Source organism: Peromyscus eremicus, chromosome 10 (assembly GCF_949786415.1).
Source record: "Peromyscus eremicus chromosome 10, PerEre_H2_v1, whole genome shotgun sequence".
NCBI lineage: Eukaryota > Metazoa > Chordata > Mammalia > Rodentia > Cricetidae > Peromyscus > Peromyscus eremicus.
The window spans coordinates 32,187,344-32,201,995 of record NC_081426.1 but is presented as its reverse complement, the minus strand read 5'-3'; positions in this window follow the sequence as shown (position 1 = coordinate 32,201,995).

Here is a 14,652-nt window from a genome sequence, read left to right as displayed (position 1 = left end):
TGGTGTAGTGACCACCCCTTAAGTCTCACCAAATCTACGTGGTCCCGGCCACCAGCCTCCCTCTGGTGGGAGCTTGAGTATCCAAACTCCATGCAGGGGAGTCCTGGGCAACCTGAGCCCAGGGATGTCAGGAGGGGGAACCCAGAACCCTAGTACCTGGGGTTGGGCTTGAGGGAGATGTGGACGTCTCCACAATTGAAACGTAGAAACTGCTTCTGGCTCAGGGAATTCCATGAGACTAAGATGGGGGGGGGGAGGTTGGAAGGGTTCTGCACTGGCCCCAAGATACTCCAGAGGGACCTTGGCCTTGGGTCCTCCAGCCTGCTGTTGCTGGACTTAAGATTCTATGTTTCTGGCTGTTTGTCACACCTTCCTCCCTAAAAGAAGGACAAGTTTAAGGAGCTTTGTCATGGATCTTGGTTCTACTACTGGGACAGTCTGGAAGGACTCTGGGGAGTGACTTTGAGTCTCTGGGCCTCTGGAAGCCAAATCCAGGACCTGGGTCATGATGGAGGTTGGGTTCCCACACCACATGACCTTTAGAGGCACTTGGAAGCTAAGGTGTCCCTCTGCTTCTGGCTGTCAGTCACTTAGGTTAAGCCGTTTAGGGGCAGTTTAGGACAGTTCAGTATACCCCCTGAACCTGAAACGTCCTGAGTCCCATGTTGAATCTCCTGAGTTCCTTCCTAGAAAGCCAGTGGAGATGGTTAGGTAGACAGTGGTACTGAGTCTGTCCCCGGTGGGTCGAGGTGGCTGCGTGTTGGATCCTGCCTCGGTGTCGGGTGCCCTTTTCGTAGGCAAGGTCATGCCATCTTGCTCTACCTCGGTTTTCTCACCCTGGAAAGGGGTCCTGGTATCCTCATCATCCTCGCTCCTAGAATTTGGGGAAGTGTTAACCTGCCTGGCGCAGAAGATTCCCCTGGAGTCTGCGTTTCCAGCGTTTCTTGGGGCAGAAAGTCCTTTCCCCTCACTCAGAATAGAGGAATGGCGGGGCAAGATCCCGTGTCTCCTCCGGCCCAAGCTCCTGGGCCTCCTGGCTCCTCTGAGTTTAGCAATTTAGGGTCGAGGCAAATTTAGAGCAACATAATTGCCGTAATGAGCAACGGTTTGCGTTCTGCAGACGCGCCACGGCTCCAGCAAGGCGGTAGCTGCAGGCGAGGCGGGCGCGCCTCCTCTTCCCCCTCCCGAGCCTCCCTCGGACCCCCCGCCCGCAAGCACCGTGGCCTTAGGAAGCAGTCTTGGGCCGGGGTTTCCTTCCACTACGGGGTCCGTTCATTTCTTTTTTTCTATTTTTATTTCTTTGTAGTTAGCCCTTTCTTTGCACACCTCGTTTTCTAATTCTCTTTCTAGACGGCTGGGTACACAGAAAGTGCCCAATAGATGTTTGCCGTCTCTGAGCAGCCCACTGGATTGACGTCCAGTTTTCGAGGCCCCTTTAAATTCAGCGCAGCAGAAATTTGCGGCCGGGAGATGGATACCGCTTCTCACTATCGGTTCTGGGGCTGAGTTCCTTGTCTACTCAAGAGAGAGTGATGTCTGTAGCTGGTCCTTGGCTCGGTTCTTTACGGATCAATTTCCTGATCTAGTGGTCTAACGAGTGCTCTCCATCGCGGGAAATGAGGGTCACCACCTAGGGCCCTGGGGTAGAAGAGTCAGTTCTTGGAACCTACTTGTTGGGCATGTTACCGTGTGTGCCGGCGGCTTCACTTCTCCGCTCAAACCTAGATTTCTATAGCCTTGGAGGGCTACTGCGGCCCAGAGAGGTGACAGGACACACAGTTAATGAAGAAACAGAACAGGGATTCGATCTCATTTCATTAGGTACCTACGCATTCCCGGGCACCAGCCCGAGTCTCTATAGCTGAGGGGCACCGAATGCCATGACAGTACTCGTACGAAATGCGAGTGTCCCGGGCAACCAGCCACGGGTGATCTGGGTCCCAGTTGTGACTTTAACCCCTTTCCCATGACCAAAAGCAAGCACTGTTCCTAGGGTCGTGAGAGGGACGTCTTCCCTGCCCTGCAGGGCGTCTGCACCGGCGTTTTCATTTTGTTGGAAAGATCACGGAAACCCAGCCTGCAAATTCCGTTTCTGACGACGCCACAGGACTAGAGCGGCCGGCCCAGCGTGGTAGCTGAGGCGGAGATGACGCTGGCCAGGGCAGGGGCTTTGGGGCACCAGAGCTCTGGGCGTGGGTAGCCAGGCTGAGGCGGTCGCGACCCGGGAGACTGGGTGGGGCTCGCGTTCAGAGCGCCTAGTTTCAGGGTACGTGGCTCGGATAGCTGATCCTGGGCGGACTGTCCAGGCCGCGCAGGAGGCCTACAGATCCAGCGTCCCATCGTGGGGCCCCTTAGTGACCCGAGGTCCCTAGGTGAGCCCGGTCGGTCCAGGCCTGCGCCCCCGCCAGAGCCATCGGGGGCTCAAAGGGGAGCAGAGAGGAGAGGCAGCGGCCGCCTTTCAACTCTTCGGCTGGCGCCGGCCTGGCCGGGCCCCCGGGGCCGCACGTCCTCCCCGGCTCCGTCCTGTCCTTCCAGCTGCTAGCTCCTCCGCAACAGACCCCCCGTCCCTCAGCCGGGAGCCACCCGGAGCACCTGATCCTCAACTACCACATCCAAGTGCCCACCCTCCCCCATTGCACCCCAAGCTTGCACCCCAGACTCAGGAGATCCCTTCAGCTCCGCTCGACAGCTCCGGTTCCCCGGCACACTTCGGCCCTGCAGGGCCCTGGCCGCAAGCCCGCCTGCCTCTGCCACAGCGCCACCCCGCGGCGACAGCCGCCTCTTCGTAATGTCAACTGCTTACAGTCCCCTTGTCCGATGCATGCGGGCTCTCCACATCACAGCAAGGGCCTGCAAAGTGCTTGTGCGCACACGACCCACATACATCTACACAACACACCAGCACACGCCTCAGCAAACACACAAAGCCAACACGTGCATCGCAGACGCACAACTCAGACCTACACACACGTCCAACACATGACCAGTTATCACACACCACATTCACAAAATCAGGAGATGGTACATACACTCCAACAAACACACAACCTTGTGCACAAACCCAACACACAGCCCACTAACACAGACAGGCAGCCACACACAGCCGATATATCTACACGTTATACACACAAGGCCCTAGTTCATAGAGGCAACCTCACACTGTCAAGGCCACCCTCTAACGTCTATAGAGAGCCAGAGGCTTAAGATCTGACAGAAACACACTACCTTGGAGAAAAGAGAGATAGGAGAGAGGCAGATTTAGATGGAGAGGAAGAATTCATGTGGCATGGTGTCTGGAGAGACCCAGGGAGAGGCACAGCAAAGCCTGGAAGAGTGGGTCTCTGTTGGAGATGCACAGATCACAGTATCCTAGGTCCTGGGTGCAGGCACAAGTGTGAGCACCAGAGGACTGCTATGCAGGAGCACGTATGTGACTATTTATGCACTGGGATTTGGGTCCTCATGTACATATGTGTACATAGTCAGTTCTAGGGTGCAGAGCTTTCATGGGGCTGAGGGTGGCGAATGCTGGGGGATACTCCCCTGAACATCAGGAGCCCTCTTCTTCCCCAGAGCAGAACAGCTGCTCTGTATTTGGCAAAGCCTCTCATGTCTTCCCAAGAGGGGCTCCCAAGGGATCTGACTCTGCTCAGGCTTAGACAGAACCCAGGCCCAAGATCTGGAATGTCTGTCCAGCATCCATCCCCTGTCAGGCAGGTACAAAGACATGGGTGCTGCTAGGAATGGCCAGAGTACCACTAGGTACCGCAGTCTGTTGATGTCTGATTGCTGGCACAGAGCTGGATTGTCTGCCTGTACTTGCTGGCTTTTGACATTTGGAGGCTGTGTGACTTGAGAGAAGTTCTTTAACTTCCCTGAGTCTGTCTTTTCCCCATATACCAAGTGCAAGATTCTCCTGTTTTCTAGCGGTCACAGGAACAACATGAAAAGCTCTGCAATGTGTTTGTCCCCTTCAACAACAAATATCGATCACGGGTTCTTAACAGAGCAGGTAGAATTGTGTCCCAACCTTCCAGGAGACCTCAAAGAGCCAGAGTATGCTGACCACTCAGGCCTGAGACACGGGGCTCAAGTCCAGGTTTGTTTCCGTCTGGATGGTGACCTTTCTCTAGCAATTTACTATGTCTCATGGAAGCTCTGATTGCACCCCAATGCCTTTGTGTATGGCCTAGCACATCTTAACAGGTGCAATAAAGAGTTGCCTTTGGGTTTTAGTTAGAAGCAGATTTAAGGGTCTGCCCTCAGTTCCTGGTTCTTGGGGCCCGCCACACCTCCTCCTCCATCCTCATCCTCATGAGCATAGATCCCATGAGGGATTTTGCTGCTCGGTTTTTCAGGAGACAAACTGGCTGGATTTGAATCTGGTGCTGTAGGACAGCAAGGGCTATCTCGCTGTAGGACAGCAAGGGCTATCTCGCTCTCCAGCTTGTGCAGGCATAGGCAATCTCTGCATTGTAGTTCAACTGGGCAGATACCCACATTCAGCCCTGAGTATCTGTTTGAGCACATGTAGGGCTGCAGGAACAATTTGCTGTGTTGGCCAAGAAGCAAGAGAAAGTCCACCAGACATGGAGTAAAGTCTAACCTTTGCCGGCCACAGCATGGCATTTTTAATAACATTCCCCCTGCAACACCCTCCTTTGGCTACTCCAAAATGGACTGGACTCTTTTCCCATAAGCTGGTACCTCATTAATGTTGCTACATTTAGAGAGACACCCCACCCCCTTTTCTATCCAGTGGTCAGTGCTGAACTCCTGTGTGTGGACGGCTGGGTTGCTTCCAAAGAGAAGGCTCTGTCCAGGTTGAACAATCTGGAAGTTGGTGTTTAGATGGGCTTCCCCTAGCTGTTAAGTTTTGGGAGCCTTCCTTGGGCTCCATCTGTGAAGTGGGCACAACAATTTGGTAGAACGAGAGAAAGAGCCTTTCATCGTGGGCTGTTTATCACCTGACCTCAAAGTGTGATAGTGGTCCTGTCACGGCAGTTTCCCTGATGCGGCTGCAGCTAGCCAGTAACACACCTTGGATGTGTTCAGGGCCCTTCTGGGTTCTCCCCGAGGATTATAACAATAAGTGCTCAATCTGGAGACTAGGTTGGGAGGTGAGCAATGGAGAGTTCAGGGCACTGGGCACAGGGCCAGGGTTATGCCTTTTGCCTCCCCTCCCTTCACTTCTCCAGTGAAGTCAGAAGAGATCTCACCAGGCTCCATCCTCTGAGGGCGTACAGGAGGGCGAAAGGATAAATAGGGCTGGAAGCAGAGGGATGCTCCTTGGACAAGCATCCCTTTGGTGGGAAGATCCAGAATTAAGACACTTCCTTTACTCCCCCAGCCCCAGCTGGCTCCTGTGCTGAGTCTACTCAACTCCCAGGATCGACCAGCTCTGTCCCACTCTTGAGTTTGGACCACACCTCCGAGATATGCTGTTGTCACTAGTGGGCCGGAGTTCTCTTTGACACAAGAAAATCAGACTGGAAGGAATCCTGGGATTTGGTCAAAAATCTAGGCAGGTTTAAGTCTCAGTGTTCATTGACTCCTTCAGAGCATGGTAGCAGGTAAGTAGGAATTCCAGGTCGAGACGAAGAAGCTTCAAAGACAGCAATGGATGGCATTCTCTTGTCTTCCACACAGTCAAGTTCAGTTTCGCTGCAGGGGTGACTTGTGAGCTGAAAGCTGAAGGTCAGAGTGTGGGGTTTGAAGTTTGGGGTTCAAAGAATATCCAGGAGAAGTTTCCTAGAGGTAGATACCTGAGTACAAAAGTCCTAAGGAAAAGCCATGCTGGCCAGGCTGGAACTAGCCTCTGGTAGTTGAAGCATTCTCCCCTCTGCTCCCACCCCACCTCAGTCCAGCCTGGCCCCATCTGCTCAAAGCACACTTTTTTTCTGAGCTGGATTCTGTGCCAGGTGCCTCCGAGGTATCAAAGGATGTAAGACCACAGGGAACTGGTGCATTTTTTTTTTTAACACTGTAAAGAAATAGGGTCTTGGTAAGAGGGGCACTGGGGCTCCAGTTAGCTGGGAAGCAATGGTGGCATGGGAGATTGCCTGGATGTGCCTTTTCCTCTATGAACATCTCCTTCTCTGCGTGTGTCCCCCCACCCTCACCCAAAGGGTGCTGGGAGAGACCTTCCAACCTCTCAGAGTGAAAGTTCCTTCTTTTCAGAGCTCATGCAGCTGTGAGATCCAGAGCCTGGTCCCCAGCTCCATCCAGGAGTCTCTGAAGCTCAGCTCTTTCTGTGCCAGCTGGGTAAGAGGCCAGCTGGGCCTCAGCTGTGGGGTGGAGTTGATCAGGAACACCCCTGGTCAACCGCAGCTCCCAGTGCTACTTGCTTGCTCCTTCTGACACCATGCTGGGCTCCTTAGCCCAGCTGTGTGCCAGCTGTGTGGTCCCAGAGCTCAAGTCACCCAAATCCTTTCCAGCATCCATTTCACAACCCAGGGAAACTGAGGTCTGCCTTTTCCCATCTCCAGTTCAGGAACAGAAAGGCAGAATATTGATCTAGTGGGGGCATGTGCCAAAGCCTGTGCCAAATAACAGAGTGTGTGCATGGTGACTTAATCCTGCAAAGGGCCAGGTAACAGAGAGGTGAATGTTAGCATCACCACCCCCTTGTGGCCACAGGTGTGCTGACACACAGCAGATGAAGGTAGACTGAGGTCTTGGGCAGACTGGGCTCAAACTGAGAAGGTAAGGGAGTCACTGGTGACTGCATTTCAGGAGGTTGTGCAAGTGCCAGCTGGGGTGAGGGTAGAGATAGGGATAGGGTGGGGTGGGGTGTCTGAAGGGAGGAGAGGAACACGTGGGAAGGCATGCTCCTGTTTTCCGATCCTGCCTTTGCTGCACATTTTGACGGAGTTGGGGCTCGGGTCTCCTTTCTGACCCTGAAGTCATCTCCCTTTCCTTCCCCTCTTCCTCTCTCCAACTCCACCTAGGGTTTTTATTCATTCTTCAGTTTCTGCTGTTGAGCATACCTGTCAATCTCCCCTCTGCCCCCACCCCACCTCAGTCCAGCCTGGCCCCATCTGCTCAAAGCACACTTTTTTTCTGAGCTGGATTCTGTGCCAGGTGCCTCCGAGGTATCAAAGGATGTAATCAACAGTATGCCTTTAGAGGAAAATCCTGCACCAGTAATGGTCCCGAGAAGTCAAGCAACACTCCTAAGGCCACCAAGCAGTGATCTAGGGAGGCTGGATTCTCACTCAGACTCCCAGCTTTCCCTGGGGTCTGTGGCTGTGTGTACCAGCAGAGGCAAGCATCAGGAAGCCCTGAGGAAGAAGGAGTGGCCGCCAGCGGCTGCTCTTCCTAAGGCCCTTTTGCTTCCCATTCTCACCAGCCCCCCAGAAGCCAGGCCTTTGGGTGACAGGTCTTCTAAGTTCCTCAGGGGTAAGTATGGCTCCTGTCGCCAGGATGAGGGCTGGGCAAGTGGCTACCTAGCCCATCTGCACTGTTAGCATCTGAGTGGCCCTTGGGGCAGGTCCACTGGAGAGTTCCTGAGCTGTGGTTCCATTTCTGGAAGCAGAGCCCTGGATCTCTCTACAGCAGTCTGGGACCGGAGTGCCCCGAGTGAATGTCTCCTTTTTCTTTCTCATTTTATTTTGTATTTATTTATGTCTTTGCTTCTTCTGAGATGGGATCTCTCACATGACCCGGGCTGCTTTGCACTCCTGATTTCTCCTGCCTCTGCTTCCAGAGTGCTGAGATTACTTGCTTGCTTTCTTATTCTGTTTTTAACGTGATGGATCTAATTTCTCGGAGTGAAAGGTTTCAGGTGGTTGGAGTGACTGGTTCCGAGGACACAGGTTCAGTTCGCCAACATTTACTAGGCAAAATGAGTGTTTCTCCCTGGCAGTTCACGGAGGCAGCTAGTAACAAGGACAGAGTGCAAAGTAAGCCACCAAGCCAGATGAGGCTATGGTAGAGGAAGGTGCTCTCTATGTTAGTGTTCTTGCGGCCAAACACTTAAGGGAGGAAGGGTTTCTTTACAGTTTAGGAAGGGACCGTGACAGGGCAGGCATAGTGGCCGGCTGGAGAGGCGTTACGCCCACAGCCAGGAAGCAGAGAGCAGACAGGAAGCACACTGGGCTATATAAAACCTCAAAACCTGCTCCCAGTTACTTACTTCATCCAGCAAAACTCCATCCTAAAGGTTCCACAAGGTTCCCAAACAGTGCCACCAACTGAGGGCCAAGTGTTCAAACACAGGAGCTGATGGGGGACATTTCACATTCAAATCACAACAGATAAGATAGGGACTGAGGTGGGGTTCCCTGTGGAGAGAACATGGGGACACTGAAGGATATAAAGGAAGTGTCCTTCACATGGCATGCACAGAACCCTGAGGCTGTGGCCATCCTTCAGCTGTGGTATGGCTCTGTGTGTGTTTTGTCTTGCTATATGGCATCTCCGCTTTTTTTTTTTTTTTAAGATTTATTTATTTATTATGTATACAGTGTTCTGCTTGCATGTATGTCTGCAGGCCAGACAAGGGCACCAGATCTCATTGCGGATGGTTGTGAGCCATCATGTGGTTGATGGGAGTTGAACTCAGGACCTCTGGAAGAGCAATCAGTGCTCTCAACCTCTGAGCCATCTCTCCAGCCCGGCATCTCTGCTTTTGATCCAGATTCACAAAGGGCAAAGTCTTTTCTTTTGTTAAATGTTCCCCTCCCAGCATAGTAACTTCTGAGACCCTACCTTGGTGGCTGGTCAGTCATTATCTGTTTCTGCAGTCACTGTGGGAAGGTATTGTATGGGATAATTATTTAAATCCTATTGCTGCGCCCCCAAGTCACATCACTTTGATGTCTTCTTGTTTATTCACAGTAAACTACAGTCTTTACCTTGGTCCACAAGTCTCTATAGAATGTGATGGGGAGATGTTTCAGTTGGTATAGTGTGTGTGTGTGTGTGTGTGTGTGTGTGTGTGTGTGTGTGTGTGTGAGAGAGAGAGAGAGAGAGAGAGAGAGAGAGAGAGAGAGAGAGAGAGAGAGAGAGTCACAAAAGCATGAGTGGGGCTGGAGAGATGGCTCAGGGGTTAAGAACACTGGCTACTCTTCCAGAGGACCTGGGTTCAATTCTCAGAACCCACCTGGAGGCTCATAACCATATATAATCCCCATTCCAAGGGGGACCCAAAGCCTTCTTTGGTCTCTGTGGGCACTGAACACACACAGTGCACAGACATACATGCAGGCAGACACCCGTGCACATCATATAAAAATAAAAATTAAGAAAGCACTAGAACCTGTTTAATCCCAGCACCCACATGCAAAGCTAGATTCCACAGCGTGCTCCCTCAATCCTGATACTTGTGAGGCAGAGAGAGGGGGTGGGGTGGGGAATGGTCTAGCCAAACCAGTGTGCTTCAAGTTCTTGCAAAACACAAGGTGGAAAGTAATAGAGGAAGACACTCAAAGTGAACCTCTGGTCTCTACGTAGAGGCACACTTGTGTGTACATGCACCTGCACACATGGACACATGCAAACCTTATGAGATTCAGCTTGAGTGTCCGTGTGATTTCCAGCCACCCTTACCATTGTGCCTTCTCTGGCCATCTCTCAGCTACAGCACACACGGCCCTACCTCAGGGCCTTTGCACTTGCTGCTTCCACCTGGAACGCTGACCTTTTGGCCACATGAGATCACCAGAGGGCAGTGAAGGAAGCTTGTCCTGTTGTCTCTAGACTCTCAGCTCTCAGAGGCCAGAGGCTTCATTTGTGCATCCCATGCCCGACACACACTAAGACTGCACATCTGTGATTGAGATGGATTATAGTCTCCTCCTACCCATGAGCAGTCACGGTTCCCAGAGGTCCTGCGAGCGGCTGGATAGCAAAGCAACTTATTGAGTGTGAGCACAACTTCTTGTTTTCTCTCTCCAAGGAGATCCAGAAGGCAAGAAGTTGGATGCTGAGATAGAGGCCGTCCCTCAACCCCCAGACAGCTGGTCTTGCAGGCTGTGGGTCCTGGATGTTGAGGAAAATGGAAGAAGCCAACCCTTATTTCCGTGGACTTCAGCCTGCTCCATTCATATCCTGTCTCTCCATCCAGAGCAGACTGTGGACAGTTGTAGACTGAGAAGAGGGACAGGGTTTCCAGCAAAGGAGGTGGGCAGAAGGTGCTGCTCCTGTGACCTCATTGTTAAGAAATTTAATTTCTAATTTAAGTCTCACACTGAACCAAGAATCCAGGAAGGAACCAGTGGAGCCCTCCTCCCCCATTCCCACAACTCTATGACATCAGAACCCTCCCATACCCACCACCCTCCCACACCCTGCCTGTTATGATATATGCATGTGGGTTACCCTGAGGGTATCCCACGCATTCAGAGAAACATGCTGGCATGCTGGGCAGATGCAGCGGCTGGTGGCAGGTAAGACACACCATGCAGGCATGGCAGCAGCGGTGACGGCAGACATTCATTCACAACCCAGGCGCTGCATCTGTGGAAAGAGTTCATTATAATATAGAGATAAAGAGACAGAAAGACAGAAAGGAGAGAGAGGAAGAGAAGAGAGGAAAAGTGGAGGTGTACACACCTCATGGCAGAGAAGAAAGAGAGTGGAAGAGAGAGAGGAAGGGGAGGAGTTTTTCCTTAAAATGAGGCTTTTACAACAGGATGCAGGGTGGCCCCAAGGGGTGGGATTTCAAGGGACAGGTCAGAATATTAACATTCCTCCATTTTGATTATTATAAATAAAGGTGAGTTATGGAAGCACGTTGGGGAACAAGGGCGCTGAATTCCTGAGACTGCTTCAAGCTGACAAGGGGCAAAGGGGGGAGGGGGATGCTGGGAGTCATGCACGGAGGGAGAGCTCAGGTATGTTCCTTGAGGGAGCTGAGAAGGCAGTTTGCAGCAGTGGTGTTCCAGGAGCTTGGGGGGAATGGCACACCAAATCAGGAGTACAGAAGCCATGGCATCTGCTATTTCTCTGGAGGTCAGGCAGGAACAGCGAATCTGCAAAGTACACTTGAAAAACAGGTGGGGTCAGAAATGGACTCTGGAGATTGTTAGTTTTCATCAGACCAGATTTCTTGATACAGTGGCAGAACTTTTCCCCGGAACCTGCAGGTATCTGTAAGACAGCTGGAATAGCTTTGGCAGAACCTTTTCTAGGAACCTGTAGGTATCTGTAAGACAGCTGGAATGGATTTACATCATAGCAAAAGGGTTAAAAATCCATAGACCTTTAAGGACTCTTAAGAACCCTTTGTAGTCAATGTTCTATCAGTTTATCAAAGCTGCATTTATCAATATTAAAACTTTGAACCTCTGGAGTTATATCTGAAACTATTCTGTACTATGAAGTCTGTGAATGAGACGTACCTGTCTATAATTGGAGAGCATATATATATATATAATCTTGGGATTGGGGCTGTTAAACTGATACCCTAGTCATCTAACATTGTCAGATCTGAGAAGGATAAATTTAAGAAGTGAGACAGCTTTCTAGCTACCTAGGCAGCAATCCCAAGTTTTTCTGTAGTCGTTGGGGAACAGAAGCCCCAAAGGCAACATGTGTTCAGCTGATAGGCCCAGGAGATGTGACAGATTTTTTCTGTGAAGTAGAAATTTAGGGAGGTCATCCTACTTGTCTTGACAGAGAGGACAACCGATCCCTGTTGCTCCTCATATTCACAGTCTGGACAGGATCTCAGCTTTTCCCTGCATGGCCAGCCTTGCCATGAGCTTCTGGGTGGAAGTTCTTCTGTGGCCATCTGTCTTCTTGAGGAGATACAGGATGCTGCCAGGAGCTGACATGTCTCTCTGTCATCAAAAGCTTTTATATTAAATGTCATATTCTCAGATCTCTACAGGTATTTGAGGAATAAAATCTGTTAAATGTATAGATCTATATCTATATCTTTGAGAGCATATATATAAATTAAATCTGAATATACAGGTTTCCCAGTTGGTCACAGACCAACGAAGTCAGCAAGGACAGGGAGGCCTTCATTCTTAAGCCTGAATAGATCCTGAGCAAGGAGAGACATACTCTAAGCCATTGGCAGTGATATCTGAATCCATTACCATTTTTAATGCCCTGTAGCTGTAGTTCTGATCCCTGAGTATAGCCAGACTACAATCCTGAATGACTTATATAGAAATAATTCTTTCCTTTTTTTTTTTTTTGGTTTTTCAAGACAGGGTTTCTCTGTGTAGCTTTGCGCCTTTCCTGGAACTCGCTTTGGAGACCAGGCTGGCCTCGAACTCACAGAGATCCGCCTGCCTCTTCCTCCCGAGTGCTGGGATTAAAGGCATGTACCACCACCACCTGGCCAAAATAATTATTTCTTAAGCTGTCTCCTGAGAAGGCAAAGAAGAGTGACAGGGAAAAGATCCCAAGGCTGAATGAGAACAGAGTTGGGGTATGGCCCAACTCTGAGAAAAGGACCCTCTGAGAAAAGGAAAAAGACCCTTTTGGTGGACTCTTTGCCAGGGGTTCCATCCTTAAGCTAGCCCTCCAGCCTGTCCTTGGAACAGGGAGCACAGGATAATGTATTCCCCATAGCTGTTTCAAGCTGAAATAGGGCGTGGGTGGTCAGGACTCTGGCTAGTTAAAGGTAGGGAGGGAACCCAGGAAATGGGGTATTTATCAGAAGTGTGTGGTCATCTGACCTAGCTGCAGAGAAAAGAAATAATTGCGTTTGTCTGGGCTGGTTCACATCACATAGACAAGAGTTTCTGCTGGCATCCATAGCAGGGGAAGTGCTGCAGGCTGTGGTTCACAACTATTGTTTCAATGTTTCTGCCAGTCTGCTGAAATGTGGACTAGAGATGAGAGTTAAAATGCATGAATTTATTTGGAACCTTTTGGCCTATGGTCTTAGTGACTGGGAAAGGGAGGCCAGGAGAGAGAGAAATACCATCCTCAGGAATAGATATGTGAGGAAACTCATTTGTCTAGAGCTCCTTTGACCTCTGTGAAGTGGATCCAATGGTTTCTTTGGATCCTGTGAAGTTTATATGAATTTTTAGTTCATAAAAGGACATAAAAGTTTAGATAAATTAGTATTATCAACCAGTACTGAAACCCATATCATAGAAGAGCAGACAATGGGTATCTGTAAAACAGCAGAAGTAGACTCATACCCTTGAGTTCTAGCAGAATTACAGATTTGTATTAAAAACTTTATCGCCAGTATGTGGAGGGAATAGGTCTCTGGGCCCTGCCCATTCGAGCCTGAGAGAGGCATTGAGGAACACCAGGCCAAAACCAGAGTCCCTTTCTCAGCCTGTAAAACAAATATGTGGCATGAAGCAATTTCCTGACCTCTCCCCCATACAGACGGCCTGAGTGCTGGGTGCCCCACACATGCTCAAGCTACAGAAAGGGAGTGACTTTTTGCTGCCCTTAGTAAAGATGCTGGTAAGGCCATATGACCTGTCTGTTTTGACCTTATTTAAGACGGCAGCTTGACCATGTGATTGCCCTTGTTTAAGATGGTGCCACCTGACCACTTGTTAATGTGGATTTTTCCCCCCCAAAATAAACTGAGCAGATAAAGAACAGATAAATTGAAGCATTTAAAAATCAGTCAGAAAGAAATACAGATGGCCATATCAATCATACATTTCCATTTGCACATAGGAAATAGACTTTGTAAAAGAAAGATGGAGAGCCCTCCCATACCCACTATGCTATGACATCAAAGCCCTCCTGAACCCCTTCACTCTGTGACATTCTATGCTTATTGTAATCATATTCTTTCTTACCTGGAAAAACTCTAAATTTTCCTTTAAAAGTCCTATATTTTGTGGCATAAGTGGAAGCACGAGCCTGGGAATTGGCCCAGTTAGGCACACTGGAACTTCTGAAGGGAAACTGGGTTTCTGAGTCTGGTCATTCACTGCAGGCTGTATGCACTCAGGTCTGTGTTTGCGTGTCTGAGTTACCACTCTTCATCTGGGTAGTAGGAGCTGGAAGGATTTCTGCCCCACAGGATTGCCATGGGGGGGCAAATGAACTGAATGTGACATAATTCTAGTTGTGCTGGGGACTCTCCTCAGGTCCACTGTCACAGCACCCTGGCTGATATCTATGTTTTCTGAGGCTCACATTAGCTGACCCTAAGACATCATAGGAAGTCAGGCCCTTTTTTACTGAAAACCTTGGCCCAGAACCCTGTCCTCGAAGTCTAGGGCTCTTAGTGTTCACCAGGCTCTGTAGGTCTGTGAGACTGTGCCCACCCCTGCCCCGGGGGGGTGGTGGTGGTTGTGTGTGCTCAAATGCAGGCAACCCAGTCTACGTGCAGTTACAGAGAGTCCAGTGTGCTCCTCTACGCGGGTGGGAGGAAGGGAAGAGCCATTTTCCCTGTGTTGAGCACCTACTGGGGTCCCTGTGCCAGCTCCTCCATTTAGCAGTCACAGAGACAGCCCAGTGGCGTGGGTGTCTTTTTCCTGTTCCTCAGGGAACACTGGATTCCAGATGTGCTGAACCAACTGCTCAAGAACCAAGTCTGGAATTCAGATTTAGTTTGCGCGACTGAAAGTACACACCCCTCCAATTTGCTTACACTGATGCTTACTCCAAGAGGCCTTTGAACATAAATTCACCCGCATACACTCCAGAAAGTGGTAGAAAAATAAGAATCAAGTAAAACACCTAAAGGAAGGTCATTAGGAATATGAA